Source organism: Peromyscus leucopus, chromosome 14, assembly GCF_004664715.2.
Source record: "Peromyscus leucopus breed LL Stock chromosome 14, UCI_PerLeu_2.1, whole genome shotgun sequence".
NCBI lineage: Eukaryota > Metazoa > Chordata > Mammalia > Rodentia > Cricetidae > Peromyscus > Peromyscus leucopus.
In genome coordinates, this window is record NC_051075.1 from 64,393,933 (window position 1) to 64,411,463 (window position 17,531).

At 36.5% G+C, this 17,531-nt stretch overlaps 1 long non-coding RNA gene across 1 annotated transcript in view; it reads right to left on the reverse strand.

Annotated features, from left to right (window-relative positions):
- Window positions 1-201: 201 nt before the first annotated feature.
- Window positions 202-17,531, reverse strand: part of LOC119089003 — a 156,998-nt gene continuing 139,668 nt past the window's right edge. Inside the window, exon 5 of the long non-coding RNA XR_005092779.1 lies at window positions 202-494. This is a non-coding gene — a long non-coding RNA (uncharacterized LOC119089003). The remainder of the gene's footprint in view (window positions 495-17,531) is intronic.

Here is a 17,531-nt window from a genome sequence, read left to right on the forward strand (position 1 = left end):
CCAAATATAAAATTTACTTTCCAGGGATCTGGAGAGATGTTTCAGTAGTTAAAAAGATGCACAGCTCTTACAGAAGACCTAAGTTTAGTTACCAGTAGCCAGCCATGTCCTGAGGCTCACAACCATCTGTATCTTCAACTCTGGGCTGTTTGACAAGCTCTTCTGGACTCAGTGGGCACATCAATCAAGTCCACATGCACATAATTAAAATTTTTAAATATATTTAAAATCCACATTTCCTATAAAGGGGGACCCCTGGTCCTGGAGAAACAGACTGTCCCACGCTGAAGAGAAACTCCTTTATCATTGTGATCTTCAGGTGTCATTGTGGAGTGATTGTGGTTATAATCCAGTGGTTGTGATCTCAAATATCTCTGGCTTCCTTGTGCCTCAGCCTTTACATGTACTTGCTCTAAGTTGTGCATTATTGCTCTAACTTGAAAGTCAACACATTCTTTTCAAAATCCGTGACAGCAAAATATAGATCATTTCACCTGAAAACCAACAACAAAAAAGGACTTCAGCAACTCAAAACATCTGTGAATAAAGGAAGTTTCACCAAATCTTTATGGAGGAAGGGAGCTGACTCTTATCCTTACCTCCCCAGATTCTTGTGCATATTCTCTCTTCTTCTATATCCCTTGTGTGTGTATGGGGAATCAGCTTCTCACCTGGTATATGGCTTTTGCCCTCCTGCTTTCAGTGAGTTGTGGAATGACCTGTCTGGATGCTGATGAAGCTTAAGGAAACCTATACAGATTGCTTATTTATTTTTCTTGCTGGGTTTCAACCAGGAAGCTTCTAGAAGCCATGTCAAGAATGTGAAGATAGAAAACTAACTCTAAAGAAGACTCAAAAACTATATCCTGTGCACCATTCCAGAATGTCTAAAATCTGCCTATTGGATGAAGCAGTTAATTTCAGTTTTTTTTTATTGTGTTTTCTCTGAGAATCAGAATCCATACACACATAAACACACACACACACACACACACACACACACACACACACACACACACACACACACATACACATGAAAATGCCATCAACTGTGTGAGCTATAGTCCCATATATAGAATTAATAGCAAGATGCCCTGGAAGCAGTCTGAGGCAGAGGAAATGCTCCTTTCATGTTCAGCTTATTCTTCCTTAATTAAGGTAACTTGAACTAGGTGATACTCTATATTTCACTTCCCTCTTGGTTACCATAATTAAAGCCATAACTTAATCCTGTACCCTATTGCAATAAACATCTTTGCCTGAGTGGGAGTACAGTCATCCATCTACAATCTTATTTCCTCTGTCACTATATTCTGTCTTCATTTTATTTTATTTTGTTCCCACTGGGTCAATATTTTTTTTCACAGAAAACCATGTGAATGGAAAAAATTTAATTGTTCAAAATAAAAAGTAATAAATATTCAAGATTTACCTATTGTTGATAAAGAAACCCTGCTTTGGAAGTGCTATTTGCAATAATATCAAACTTCACACTGAATAATGAGTGTCTTAAATCAGTAAAATAAACACTAGCATAGAGGTAAAGTATATTACTGTGATTTTTTTCAAGATATTTGGAATTATGGAAAGGGTATCAATAAATGACTGTGTATAAAATTAGCTTATAAGTTTGAGTGAGTGAATCATTAATGGAAATAAGTTACCTAAATTAATGACCCCTTAAAATGTTATTAAAAATCTAATAATACAGCACACACTCTCTCATCCTCTCTCTATCTCTCTCTCTCTCTCTCCTCTCTCTCTCTCTCTCTCTCTCTCTCTCTCTCTCTCACACACACACACACACACACATATACACACATGCAGATACAGAATTATACACATTTAAATTGTTATATGTATGTTCATATCCACATAGGTAAATAGTTTTTATTTTTCAACCAATGAAAGAATAAGAACATAAATTAGGGAACAGAGAAGCTTAAAAGAATGTCTTATATCTCCACTGTGAGGGCTGTGCATAAAATCTTAAATTGAAGATGGATATGATTAAAACAACAGAAATAGTTTAAATAAATTTAGCACAAATGTACTGAATAGATGCTCACTGAACCAAAAGTCAGTCAGAACTTCATCAAAGCTGGGTTATGAAGACCAAGTAATAGAAGTGAATGGACACTAGGTTCGCTTGCAGATCTGCTGAAGGAATGAATGAGTGTCATTGACCTTCACACATGACCCTTGCATGTAAACTGATAATTCCAGACATAGTGATACCTGAATTTTTCTCACAACTGGGTATCAATATAAAATATAAAAGGAAAGGTGGTAAGGAGCTGGCCAGAAGAAGGGAAACGTAAAGTCAACTCAGGTCAAATGAAAGCTATCAATTCAAAGAAAACAATCAGCAATGCTTTATGTGCTCTTCTCCAGAAACACATCCTGAATTACCTTTTGTGATTGCATGTTTGTAGGGAGCAATTTCTAATTTGAGAACTAAGAGAAATTCTCTAAGTACTCATTCATCTTGTCCAGATTTGACAGACAGAATGCAGCCAGTGTCTTAAAACACACAGAGTACCACTGCGCTTCCTTCTTCTACCCCAATGGGCAAGCCAACACCTCTTTCTATGTCTAGATTCATGTCACTGTATCCTTCTCTTTTTAATCTGTATTTTATAAGGTATGGATTACTTCCACATCAAATTGTACAGATAAGGATATACATCTGATATCCAGTTAATTCTGTGAGAATAAAAATTACTTCAAAAATTTAATATAAACTGTTGTCTAAAAATCCATACTAATTAAATGGGAATGTAATATTCCAATGGAGGCTTGCAAAAAAAAAATGGATTTTAGAATTTATTTGAAGAAAGTACCAGAACCAAAAGTGTGTAGCCATGCCCACAAAGAGGACATTCCAGAAATATGAAGATCTATCCAACACAATTACTATTGGCAGATAAACAAAGAACATTAATCAATTAAGTAATGGATTTTTTCAGCTGCTATAGTGGCTCACATCTCTGATTCCAGCCTTCATGAGTTTGAAGCTGGAAGAATGTTATGATTTCAAGGCCATAATACATTATACCTTAAGTTTTATCCTGGTCAGTGTAGCATGAATCTTAAATGGTCTTATTAATAAGAACAAACCTGAGGACCAGTTATTGGGGTGAATGCTGGAAGATCAGAGAAGCAGAACAAGCCTCAACTGTCTCACCTTCCCAATTCCTCAGCTGATCCTGTTTCTTCAGACTGGAAGCCTCTGACTCCTTACCCAAATGAATCTCAGCTGAACTGCTTCTAGAACGCCTGAATGCTTAACCAGTCTAGTTCCTGGTTTTCGTGCCTTGTATACCTTTGTGCTTTCTGACTTCACTTCCTGAGATTAAAGGAGTGAGTCACCATGCCTAGCTGTTTCCAGTGTAGCCTTGAACTCACAGAGATCCAGGTGGATCTCTGCCTCTGGAATGCTAGGATTAAAGGCGTGAGTGCCAACATTTTCTAGCCTCTGTATCTAGTGGCTGTTCTGTTCTCTGACCCCAGATAAGTTTATAAGGGTGCACAATATTTTGGGGGAATGCAATGTCACCACAGGTCAGGGCTACAGAATGAGATCTTCTCTCAAGAAAGGAATTGTTTTAAATGGACTTTAATTTTGTATTCATCACAAGGGACAGAGGACTACCACAGTATCTGTTTAAAAGTCTTCCTAAAAGCAATATCAACCTCTTTAAAACATTGGAAGATGACCACAGGTCTATCACAAGCTAATAAGCATTTATTCAACAAAAATACTTGAATTTCAACAGAAACAGAGAGCTCTGTAGTAGTCCAACCTATTTCCCTTCTGCTCTCTCTACTTTCATGGTACTAGTAAAGCTAAAATCTCAACATCATGATAGTCACACAAAGTGCAGCCTAGATGTGACTACAAGGTCAAGGATGGGTTTAATGGTCCCCATAAGCCCAACCAGAGAGAACTACCATTTTCTAATATATTCAGCTGCTTCCTGGAAACCCTCACTAAACATGCATGCACATTAAAATTCACACAAACATAAAGGTGCATCATTACTCATAGGAAGTACAAATCTTGCCCATTCCAAAGTAACTATTTATAAAGTAAAAGCAGATAATGAAAAGCATTGTGGATGATACTGAGAAAACCAATCCCTTGTGCACCACTGGAAGAATGTAAAACAGCACACATGCTTTTGGGAACACTTTGGAATTTTCACTTTGTCATATCAACCTTGTCACTAAAAGCTTATAAACTTAGTATTCATAAATTGACGCTTTGACAAATAAAATAATGCTTTAGCATTATTTATTATTTATAATAATAAAATAATGTTCAGCTCTACAAGTGGAGAACCCACACATGACATGCACGGACTTGAAAAGTATATTAAGTAAGAGAGACTAGTTATAAAACTCCCATATTTTATGACTTCAGTTATAATTCTGAACAGACTCAACAATCCAGTTCTAGTTAATCCTAATTAAGAGAACTAGAAAATACAGTGAACCTTGCTAGGAGCTGGGCAAAGAAACCAGTCCATGGTTCTAAAGGAACTGTTAATATGTTCAGGGCCTCATTTTAAATTAATAGAAATATTCTAATTATAATCGGAAAAGAAGGAAGAAATGTTGAACACAACTATAGAAGATTTCCATGAAATGAGCCCAAGTAGATATTTGACAGCTCTTTTTATTGATTTTATTTAAATTACAAGTGTTTTTAATTCCTGTTCATATGTAATTATCATAGATGAATGATTCTCTTTATGGCTCTGGGGGAAAATCATGTACAATTATATAGTTAAGGACTTAAGCTTCAAATTTTGAATACAAATTCTCCATTTTATGCATAGTATCTAAATAATTAGAATTTTACTAAATAATGCAAACAGCATTGGGCATATGTCTGATTGCTTTACATAAGCATTCATTGAATTTAAAGATAATTCCCACTAACTGTGCTTCAGCAATAGATGTACATCAAACACAGTCTTCATTATTTCAGCAGGTTCCAATGAATGGTGAAAGAAAAGAGGATGTGAATGGTCTACGGATTTAATATTGTCTCAATGTGGCTTTCAAAGAGCTTCTTATTTACAGTCAGCACTTTGATCCTCATCTTATAAACATATGTCCAAAATGAGTAGGCGGCTTCCCGGAAAAGCACTCACATTCCTAACATCATAGCTTAACTATCAACATTTGTAAACTACTCTGAGATGCCCCAGCAAGAACTACAGAAGGTGTTTTCTGCAATCTTCACACTACGGTGGGAAAAAGCTTTATTTTAAGGCAGATTCTTAGAAATCGCAGTTTGTAATTTGTTTGGATTAAAAGTTCTACAAAAAGTTTAGAATGTTAAGATATCCCTCAGAACTTTCTGGGCTTTGTACTATGTTTTACCATCTGTCAAAAGTCCACTATCCTTACTCTTTTCCTGTCTCATTGTACTACTACTTGTCATTGTTAATAAATATTGTATGAAGCCTTTCAAAGCATTCTGGGTCTACTTACGAATTTTCCACATGGAGCCAAATGAAACCAGAACTCCATTGTTTGTTTAGAACAAGATATCATGTGGCACAAGCGAGCCTTGTGCTTGCTCTCCAACCTCCCCTGACCTTGAACTCTTGGACCTCCTGCCCCATCTCATCAGTGCTGTGATCCTGAGTGGGTACCACCACACCAAGCTTTGAACTTTTCTCTTGCTAAACAAAGATGCTTTTCTTAGCCTAAGACTAGTTACTTTCTATATTAAAACAATAGCAATTACTACCTCTTCACACACCTCCTTGCAGCCTTGGTAAATTATTTAATTCCTTTGTGTGTAGTTTCCAAGAATGCTAAACAAAATTAGTGCTAAATAGGAAAAAGCTGATGTTTTAAAAATAATCATAGAAGTTAATTATGGAAGGAAAGAGTAGCTTAACTTAGAGGCTGTAATGTGGATATTGAGTCATCAACCAGAGAAGGCTAACAGGAAGTCAGAGGGTAAGGGGAAATACCAGAAATCGATATATATTTATATAAATACATATTTATTTATAATATATCCACATATTTTTTCAACAGTATCTAGAGTGACTTTTCTTCTCTAAGGTGCCATTTTCAGGTGCATTTGGTCTAATTTTGATGGTCTCATAGGAGGGTCGACCCTGAAGAAATTGGCTCTAAAGACAAGCTCTGTTGGAAGATGCATCCTCCAATCCAGAGAAAAGAGTGGTAGGCAGTAGACTGGTCCCACCATACCAACAGCCTATAAAGCAGCAGTTCTCAAACAAAAGATCAAATGACCCTTTCATAGGTGCCATCTAACATCATCAGAAAGCACGGATATTTACAGTACAATTCATAACATTAGCAAAATTACAGTTATGAAGTAGCAACAAAAACAATGTTATGGTTGGGAGTCATCACAGCATGAGGAACTGTTTTAAACAGTTGCAGCATTAGCAAAGTTGAAAACCACTCCTTTAAAGAAAGGTTGAGAAAAGAGTCCCAGAGGGTGGCCTACCCATCAACCAAACAGACTATGGGGACCTTGAATCCAGAAATATAATGCTACATTGTAGATAAGGTTTCTGGTTGGTAAGCATTATCCTCTCTAACTTACTAGCTCTATGATTTTGGCTGAGGCTCACATTTTCTCATATAGAAAATGGAATATGTGCAATCAACTCATGAGGATTATTGTGAGCTTTTACTGGTAGTATATATGGAGATTATTTATCACAGTGGCAGGCACTCTATAAACACACATTGTTTATTGACATAGTAATAAACTATTACTATAAAGATTACTATGCATACACAGACTGCTAATAATGTATCTACAGGAAATAACCTTTGAAATACACCACAAAACTTGTTAAAGTATTTTCACGCTGAGATTAATTAAATGTTTGTTGCATCTATCTATAATTCCAAAATGTTTATGATTTAGACACATGTGAATTTATGTATCTTACATAAAGTATGTCGAGAGCAAAGTTCTGTTAAGTATTTATACTCTAGAACACATATTAAGAAGTAACTTTTAGCAAAGGCCAGAAATTTGTATTCAAATATATCTATGAACCATATGAACTCAGGGCTGAGGAGATGACTCAGAGGTTAAGAGCACTCATAATCACGAGAACCAAAGCTCAAGTCCCAACATTACACACATCAAGCTAGCTTCCCACAAACTCTGGTAATGACCACTATAAGAAATCTGATGTGTCTTCTGTTCTCCGTGTATACAGAAGCATATGAACTTGCATACACATGTGTGCATTTTCTTGCACATACATACATATACTCACACATGAAAAATAAAATTCTATTTTATTTAATAAATAAATAAAATCACTCTTTGCAAGTAGAGTTTCATAGAAAACATAATTAGATCCTACTTCACAAAAGCTGCCACAGTGACAAGGTAAATTAGGAAACTAAATGGCTGAAAAGCAGCTTGACATACCCATGCTTTCAGTAGGTGATAGCAGGTGACAGACTGAAATTAGGCAGAGCTGTCTAGTGTGTTCCACATTCTGCTCACAGTTGGTAAAGAAGTGTAGAGCAGTTTGATGCACAGATATACAGATTGAGATTAGTAACCTTTATTAAAGGCAGAATGAAGACCATATAAGTTTTAGAAGGAATTGCTAAGGGCTCATACATAAGTGATGAGACAGTTGATATGGTTCAGAGAAGGTTCTAGGGTGTCCTCCAAAGGAAGCAGTAAATGTATTAGTAGCATAGTTCCCAGGGTGATGATGCTGATAGGTGAGGCAATGTGGTGTGTGTATGTGTGTGTACTTGTGTGGCCCTCAGTGCACACTGGAGCAGATAACAGATTCAGGTGTCAGGCCTCATCTTTCACCTTGTTTAAAGAAAGATTTCATTGCTACTGTGCATACTCGGCTATGAGACCAGCAACCTGATGAGGATTCTGCTGTTACTGTGCCCAGCCCCCCATCTTGCCATAGAGCATTGGGTCATAGATGCCTACCACTATAAAATGCACTTATCCACTGCTCTTGGACCTTGTATGGATGACTGCTTTCTCCTCTGCCATGCTATGAGGCCATCAAGGGACCTTTATAGAAAATCAATTTCATGCCCTTGAGACTCCAGAACTAAGAACTAAGTATGATTCGACTTTTATAAAGAAACAGTATATTCAATTTGATTTCTATATTTCACCAGAGTAACAAAGAATGGACTACCACATGATCAGATCTGAAATCGGAAATAATTCTGATTTGGAACACACATATTTATAAATACATTTTGCATGTGCTGTGTATTTCTAACCTGTGCAGTCAGGAAAGAGCTCACTAGGTAAAATAAAGGCTGTTTAGGTAGACTTTAATTATTAATTAATAATGAACAGCTGTTATTCATAAGCTCTAATCAATATTTGAGACATATTCATAAAAATATTTTAATGCAAATTTGAAATTCAGATTTACTTGGTCATCTTTTGTTTTTAATTTGCTTAAACTAGCAACCCAGATATGTGGGTCATATTGACTTATGAAAGTTACAAATTATGACAAAATAAGGAAGTAATCCATTAATGTTAGGTTCCTCTTAAAAATTACTGATATCATTACATTTTTGTGAAGATATATACTTTATATGGAATTAGATATGGCATCATTTTCCATGTTTGATGGCATGATGTTCACAACTGGATAGGATAAAGACTATAACCACAGAAGAAATAACAAAATAAGCAACCCTGAAGGCATTTTCCCAAAGTAACCCAGTGATCTGATGCAGACCTTGGCAACAGAGAGCATGTGCCTACCCTTCTTGGCGTCAAACTTAATGCCTCTCCTATGAGAAATGATGGAGGAGAAACTGCCCACATGGGTTAGGATTTCTTCCCAAAGAGGAAATGCAGGAATTGCTGAGCAATCATGCAGAACAAAGAGTTTAGATGAGGAGAAATCTGTATATTACAGATGAAATGTATTATATTTCTCATCTCTCCTCCAGAACCCTGATATACATAAGGACTGAAAAAGTATGTATGCCTTTAATAATTATGGAGGTACTCTGAGTACTGCTAATATCAAACATGTGTCTAATAAATTTATAAGAAGGCATAAGTGAATGTCTAAGTGGATATATGTAAATGTTTATGCAGAATTTAACAGGAACATTGATTGAGCCCCAGTATGTCACAGGCATGGTACTTGGAATTTATAAATGTATTTTATTTGCTGTCAGCCATAATCTAAGAGATTTTTGTTTTACAAGTATTAAGCCTGAAGCTCAAAGGCACTAAGTAATTTGAACAATTCTTAGAAACTTGCAAATGGTAAGAGATGGATTTAAATGAGAGCCGCTCACTTCAAAGGAAAAGCTCCTTGTGATATCAGAGCACAACCTTTTCCCTGCTAAGCATCATCTGTTTTAAATCTCTGTTGGACTTAACCCTGGGCAGCCCACATAGATCTTATATGGACTTTCCAGTCGCTGCCATTTATATTTCATGAATGTAAGGCCAGCACTATTTCCTTAGAGTTAGTTTCTGCTTGCTTCAACAGCTTTGGGACAAAGAATATTGGCATAAATAATTTTTAACTTTCCACCTGGAATTGTAGATGCATAACATACATAAATATTTTATTCGCTGATGTAAAGGGTAAGATCTAGTGGGTTCTTACAAAAGCACGGGATTAGCAAAACCATCACTGGCAAAATGTCCCAGGAAGTGTCACTCACTGGATTCCTAGAAATGCATGTTTCTCCCATTGAAAGCAGAGAAATGAAAAATGTCTTTGAAAGTGGCGTTAAAGGGAAGCTCTATGGTATCCTCCCCTTTTCAAGTCCAAGAGATGTTGCCTAGTGTATAACTTTGCTATATCTGACTTAGTTCTGGCTAAATGTCCTATCTTTGAGGTATATTTCAGAATGTCTGTTAACTCTTGTGTTTTGATAGCAGGCTATTGCTCCAAATCTTGTAGAAAAGTAACAATGCCCAGGAATTATTTTCATTAGTTTTAGATATGTAGGGGATTTTGTACTACCCTTCTTTAGATAATTTCCTGGACATGTCATTGTGAACTTTGAAGGGAACATCTCTGACATTTTAGCTCATTGCATTTGTTTTCTGCAACTTTCACAGCTATTACCTTGTACTCTGCATTGAATGTTTCACTGCAAGTGCATTTCTTAATTAGCTCATGAGAACAGACATTCATTTTAAGAAATATTTGCCCAGAGAACATTATTTTAGGCTCATCGTTGCATATGAAAGTACAAAGCTCCCTACAGAATTGAAAAGAAAGAGTCTCTAAGATTATCATTTCAGTTAAGCATGGCTTGACAAGACAGATTAAACTAAATTGCTTACATTAAAGGAGCTCTCCCTTTGAGACTGAGGCTGAGAAATGGATCAATCTAGATGTACTGGTATAATAGCCACAAAATATAAATTTTATTGTGAGAAGCACAAAATCTTTATCATAAATTGAAATAATAATCTATGTTTCACATATTGCCTTGAAGGTATTTATGTATAATCTGTCTTGAAGCTGTATTGTCATGGATCTAGGAAAGTTCCAGAACACTAAAAAAAATACATTTTGTCTACAATAATTGTATATTTTAAATTAAAAGTTAGGGTGGGATACAAGATTGAAGGCACAATTCACTTGAGAAAAAGCTCATAAACTAGATTTCATTAAAAACTGACAATGTCTGTTCTATGAAAGGCACTGACAAGAGACTAGAAGAATGATCCACAGACCAGGAGAACCTTTTAGAAAGACGTATGTGATAAAACATTTTCATAAAAATTTTACAAGAGCATTTCAAAATCAAAAATAAGAACACAACTATCAGGGTTGGGTATTTAGCTCAGTGGTAGAGTGCTTGCCTAGCAAGCACAAGGCCCTGGGTTTGGTCCTCATCTCTGGAAAACAAAAAACAAAACAAAACAAAAGAAACCACAACTATCCTGAAGATAATCTGGACCAAAGGTCATGTCAAGCACCATATATATATATATATATATATATATATGAAAGCTCCTTGTGATATCAGAGCACAACTTTTTCCCTGCTATATATTATATATATGGTGAATGAGCATAAAAATAATACTATACATCAATGACATCAGACAAATGTAAATTAAAACAACAAAGGAGATAATGCTATGTAGCTTTAGGATGGCCAAAACCCAGAACACAGATCACACTAAATGCTGAAGGGGATACTCAGCAGCAAAAATTCCACTCATAGCTGGTAAAGAAACAGAGTGATACAGAATCTCTGGAATACTGATAGTTTCTTACAAAAGTACATATAATTTTATCAAACAACACAGGGACCATTATCTTTGGCATTTACCCGAAGATGTTGGAAAGTATGGCTCCCTAGAAACATTCTTATAGATTGCTACAGCATCTTTAGTCCCAATTGCTAAAATTATAGAGATAACCAATAAGTCATTCAGTAAGCAAGTTAATTAACTGTGGTATATGTTAAAAATAGAACATTGTTCAGTACTTAAATGGAATGAGCTACCAAGCCTTGAAAAGACATGAAGGAAACCTACATGCAAGAGAAAAAAGTAATTCTGGTAAGGTTTGACAGTGTATGTGGTGCTTTGAATGAGAATGGATCTCAAAGACTCCTAAGTTGATAACTTAGTCCCCATCTGTTTGGAAAGGATTAGAAAGTGTGGACATGGAGGAGGTGTGTCACTAAGGGTGGACTCTAAGGTTTCAGAAGACCCTCACCATTTTGAATCAGCTTCCTCTGCCTCCTGCTTGCAGTTTAAGATGTGAGCTCTCATCTGTTCCTGCCTTAGGTTCACCATCACAGGATCTGACCCTCTAGAACTACAAGCCCAATTACATCCTTTCTTTTATGAGTTGCCTTGGTTATGGTATTTTATCATAGTAATAGGAATACAACTGATATAATGTATAACCCTAACTATATAATATTCTGGGAATAAAAAGCAATGGATATAGTAAAAAGATTAATCGTTGTCAAAGATTAGTATGGAAGAAAAAAGGAAAACATACAACACAGAAAAATATTTAACCCAATAAAACTATTCTAACACTTTAGGGAGAGATATATGTCATTACACATTTGTCTAAGTCCGTGAAACATATTCTACCAATGTAACTCTAATGTAATCTGTGGATTTTAGATAATTATGGTATGTCAAGGTACACACATGGACTGGATATACGTATATATACATATATATATACATTACAACTCTGGAGCAGAATTTTGATGGTGGAACTGGGGAAGTGAAAGGAGAAATAGGAATTTTCTGTACCATCCTTTTAAATATGTCATATATTTTCTATGAAACATGAAAGTGTTTGCAATCCATCACATACTGGGAAAGAAATTGGAGGTGTCCTACTTCAAAGTCTAGATGTATCTTATCTCCTCTATTTAGAGTTTCTGTGGTTTTACTATAATCACTGCAGTGAGAAACACCTGAGAGATCAAATCGAAAGGAAGAAAGTTTTATTTGATTCACAGCTTGACCACAGAAGTTCAAGGTCAATTCCACTTCAGCTTGAGCCACAGTCCTGGGCCTTGGAAAGAAGGAACAGCTTGGCAGCAGAACCCATGGAAGAGGCTGCTCACTTTACTGCAGCCAGGAAATCAAGAGAGTATCAGGAAGGGCTAAAGAACCTGTTGCGCTCTTAAAGGCTACACCACAGGGACTTTTCCTTTAACTAGGCTTCCATTTCCACAATTTTACCACTTCTCAATAATCTATTAAGTTCTGAATCCATGAATGAAATAAAATTTACAGTCCCTTTGAGACTTGTGTCTGAAAACGCTATCCCAGACTACCATTCTGAGTCAGTGTGTGTATGTGTTTGTGTGTGTGTGTAGATTACTTTTATTTGTTTTATTAAGTTTGTTCTTTGAAAACATCATATGTGTATGAAACACATTATGATTAGTCTCTCCTTCTGCCCTCTTTTTATCTCCCATCTCAATGAGCCCTCCCTCCTCCCTATATGTCCCTTTTCTAGATTCATGACTTTTGAGTTTGTTTGGAAACCTATTTTATTTATTTATTTGTTTTTTTCGACCTTCCTTTTCCTCCATCTAAATACTCCTATACACCCTTCCCTACTCACCTTCAAATTCATGACCTCTTTACACACACACACACACACACACACACACACACACACACACACACACACACATTAAGCTCAGGGCTGTCTGTGTGACCATTGGGTTGATCTATTAAAGTGGGTACACAATTGAAGGCAATGACTCCCTTCTCCCTGAATGTACTGGGAACAAATATTTTAACCATGATGGATGGGGGCCCTGAGCCCCTTCTCCCTCCATACCTGACTGCTGATGTGTCACACTTTTGTGCAGACCCAACATTGGCATCTGCCAATCTGTGATTGTGATGGCTACTGCTCAAGACCTGAGATTCTGCCCTTCTCCCTGTCTTATAGCTCTTATGTTCTTTCCCTCACCTCTTCTACAGTGTTCTCTGAGCCTTAGTGGGAATGGTATAAATGCCTTATTTAGGAGGAAGTATTAATCTGTCACTTAATAACAGAGTCTTGTGCAGCCATGAGTCTATGCTTTTACTACTGTTTGTTGAAATGGCAGGCTTCTCTGATTAAGTCTGAGAGTGGCTTTTGTCTATGAACATAAAAACTTTTACACAGACTTTTGATGCTATGTCAATTTAGCTGAAAAACAAGATTTTCTTTACTCTCAGGGCCTATAGCCTCCATGGGTTTTTGACGAGGCTTTCAGGACCAGCCATCTATGTCCTTCCTGTGGAGTAGTCCTCACTTTCATAGAGTGGTTGGTTATCCTAATAGCAGGAGTACCACTATTACACAAGTGGACTCATCTTGCCTGGCAGGGTGGTCTCTTAGTTTACAGGGTTCACAGCTGGGTAAGACCATTGATGCTTTTTCTCCCACAACAGCCTGGGTGGCACCTTCTGGGACTATGGATGTTAGCTGCCTTCTTTCTAGTTCAGGATCCAACTCAGGGGGTCATGCTTAGGATGGGTTTTCCAACTCCAATGAACATAACCAGTATAATCCCTCATAGCTGTTCATGAAGGCTGTGTCCCAGGTGACTATAAGGTCTGTCAACTTGACAGTCCACACTAAAAATCAGTTTTCTTTCCCACATTATTGGTTTTCTGGTGATCTGTTCTCCTAAAGATGTTTTGTTTTTCTGCTTCCCTGAGTGCACAAAGGAGCACTAACCTTTCCTTTGTTGTTAAGCTTATTTTAAGAATTCATAGAAGTTATGAAATTTTATTCAAATTAACACATTGTACTCAAAGTAATTAAAGCACTTTCATTTTCAACAATACAACTTTAATAGCAAGATAATTGCTTTTGAGGTAAACATAATGTATTACAATTTAAGTAATTTAATTTCATCCCAACCACAACCTTGATATTCTTACTCATTAAGAAAATAATGTTTTTTTTTATTCCATTAAAATTATATTCTTGTTTTCAAAAGCTAAAAACAAAGATGTTGGTGTCTATAATAAGTTAATCTAAGAAATAATTTATCTTACACCCAGGATGGAAACACAAAGAGAATTTGGACATTCTGAAACAAGTTCAAGGAGCTAGCAGTGGGAAACCACATGAAAATGCACAGGGCACCTTGAAAAAATGTTGCTCTAGACTTTCATGGTAATCATAAAGAAATATAGTTCATATCATTCAAGATTTAGCTAGAATTATTTCGGTAGGGACCATGTCTTTATTGTACTAAAATTACCATTTCTTTTTTTATTAATTACAAAAATATATTTGACACCAGTGATTGGAAAGACATGGAAAGGTACCTCCATTTCAGTATAATCCTGACTAATATCTATGAGGTTCCATAGGAAAAGTCTAATATTAGAGGGAAAATAAAATTGTATGTTCCTGGCATAGGTTATGTTAAAAAGCAATGACACAGAAACTGTATGTTTTCAGTCGGATGTCTTCCAAATAATCAAACAATGTTAGGTGAATGCAGTCTGTACTTTCAACAGTAAATGCCTGGCAAATCAATCTATTATGAGTTAGTAACTGATGGATCATCTCCCTTAAAACATTAGTAGATAGACCAGTATCTGTCACTTTGAATTATTAACCATGCAGTTAGCATATTATATTACAAGTTCAAAAGTTGAGGGGTAAATATCAGCAAATACAGACCCAGCATTTGATATCTGAGATCTTGTGGTGAAAACCAGATAAAACAAAAATACCATGAAGAGAAAATTTAATAGAGTGTCCAGGAATTAAATGATTGGTTTGTAGACATATGAGTGTCTTTCTCACTTTTACCTTTAACTGGCTGTTAACATAGAAAAGTCATGCCCAAAGTGTTAGTTGGTGTCTAAGGCAACTTGTCTAGTCCTGTGGTACCCACAGAGGGCAGCAAAATTGGATGAACTGTCAAAAATAATTTCAAAAGCGAGAGTAGACTATAAGCTGTTTCAGGAAGACGTAAAATTCTATGACCCAGCTTGAACTCCACATGCTATGTTGTCATGAACTAAACTTACTCCTAAGTACTCGCTTAATGAAAATGTGGAGCAGTTCGTATTTTAGGGATGTCCTCCATCACAGGCCCACAGCTGTAAGAGAAAGGAAGAAAACAAACATAACAGCAGTATTTAGAGAAAAGAAATAATTCCTCTCTTAAACATACTATTCTGAGCATTAAATATCATGTATGTATAAGTATATGCACTTACATATACCTATAATATGTTTAAATGTTAGTCATTCTGTCTCTTGTGTCTTGTACATAAAAATATCCATTTGGGTTTTAATGGTAAAGAGTATATTTTATCAGATTGGTTCTAGTGTATCATTAAAAATTAACAGTGTTCCTCAAAGTTAACAGAAAGTTCTGTGATTGGATCAATGTGTATGAATGCACCTGAGTGTATCAGACTTAGTATGCGCATTGCTACTGCTTTTGATACTTTGATATTTTAAGTATATACAAATATGTACTTTTAAATCTTTAATTAGTTAAGACTTTCATAAAAACTTCTGGACTGATTGCTTTTAACCATGCAAACTTATCTTCTCGTGTTTCTGGAGACTACACACTGCTGTCTCAGCTTGGTTAGGGTATGGCAGAGACTCCCTTCCTTCTTTTCAAACAGTTGCCTTATTGATGGCTCACTCACATAAAAGAGAGAGTGGACTTTCAGATGCCTCTTATGAAAATGTTTATTGTTATCAGATCAGGACCTTCACCTTATGAAGACCTCATTTAATCTTAGTCATGCCATTAATGACCCCTTATCTAAATAGGTCATCTTAATGGCAAAGGCTTAAGCATAAGAAGTGATTAGAGAAACATTCAGTTCATAATAGTTATGGTAATTTTTGTCTTATTATGTAATGGATACAAAGTAAACGAAATAAAAGAATATGGAAAAAAAAAACATAGATGAGGGCTGGGAAAATGGCTCAGTAGGTAAAGTGCTCATTGCAAAAGTGTTGAGTACCTGAGTTCAGATCCCTAGAACCACATAAAGCTAGACTAAGTGGTGGGTATCCACCATCCCAGTCTTCCTAGGGCATATGGAACTAGAAGGCTCCCTAGCACTCCAGGGCCAGCTTTGTATCATATCTGCCAACAAAAGTCTGTGTCTCCACCAAAGTGGAAAATAAGAACCAACACTTAGTTTGTCCTCTGACTTTCACACATGCTCTTTGATATGAAGTTTTTACAATCACATGCAGGAATACAGACATGCACACACACACACACACATACACACACACACACACACACACACACACACATCATAGATGAGGCTAACCAGATGCTTAAATGAAGAATTATCTCAAGGAAATTGTTGATGGAGAATGCAGCGTCACATACCAATGGTAGACAAGTACTAAGCATCTATTTTCCACACTGGGGTGGTTTTAGAATAAACAGCATCATGAATAACAGCAGAATGTGCTGTGTGTGCAGACACATCAGGTATCTACCAGTCCTATGGAGTCATCAGTCATCTTGAAGAACACAGGTCTTAAGAATATGACAGAGAGGACTCCTTTGCGTGGAAAGCAAGGGGTCTGGAATCATACTGAAAATCCTGGAAGCTAGGTTGACTTCCCTGAACAGAAATGTCGTGTTCAAAGCCAGGCTTCAGTATGACAGATGGGGAAGGTGCAGAAGAGGAGTGGACATAGATGGTGATAGCAAAGACATAAGAGTTGATAGGAAAACGACAAGGAGAAAAAGGGAATGGATGCAGTCTGATGGCTGTGCAAGCAGATGGCTTAGTTCAAGAGGTGCTGTTTGCCTCTCTTCCTCAACACTATTGGTGCTTTATTTTTTTCTCTAGACTTAGAACTAAATATTTAAAACCCGCCCTTTACCATGAAGAAGGAGGTTTTCCATTCCACACCTCAGGAATTACTGTTGCCCGCCTGGAATTTTGTGTGGGCGAGCAGTTGGCTCAGATGTCCTCTCAGGGGTAATATTTTCTTATGCCGTGACAGCATATCTAGTGTGTAAAAA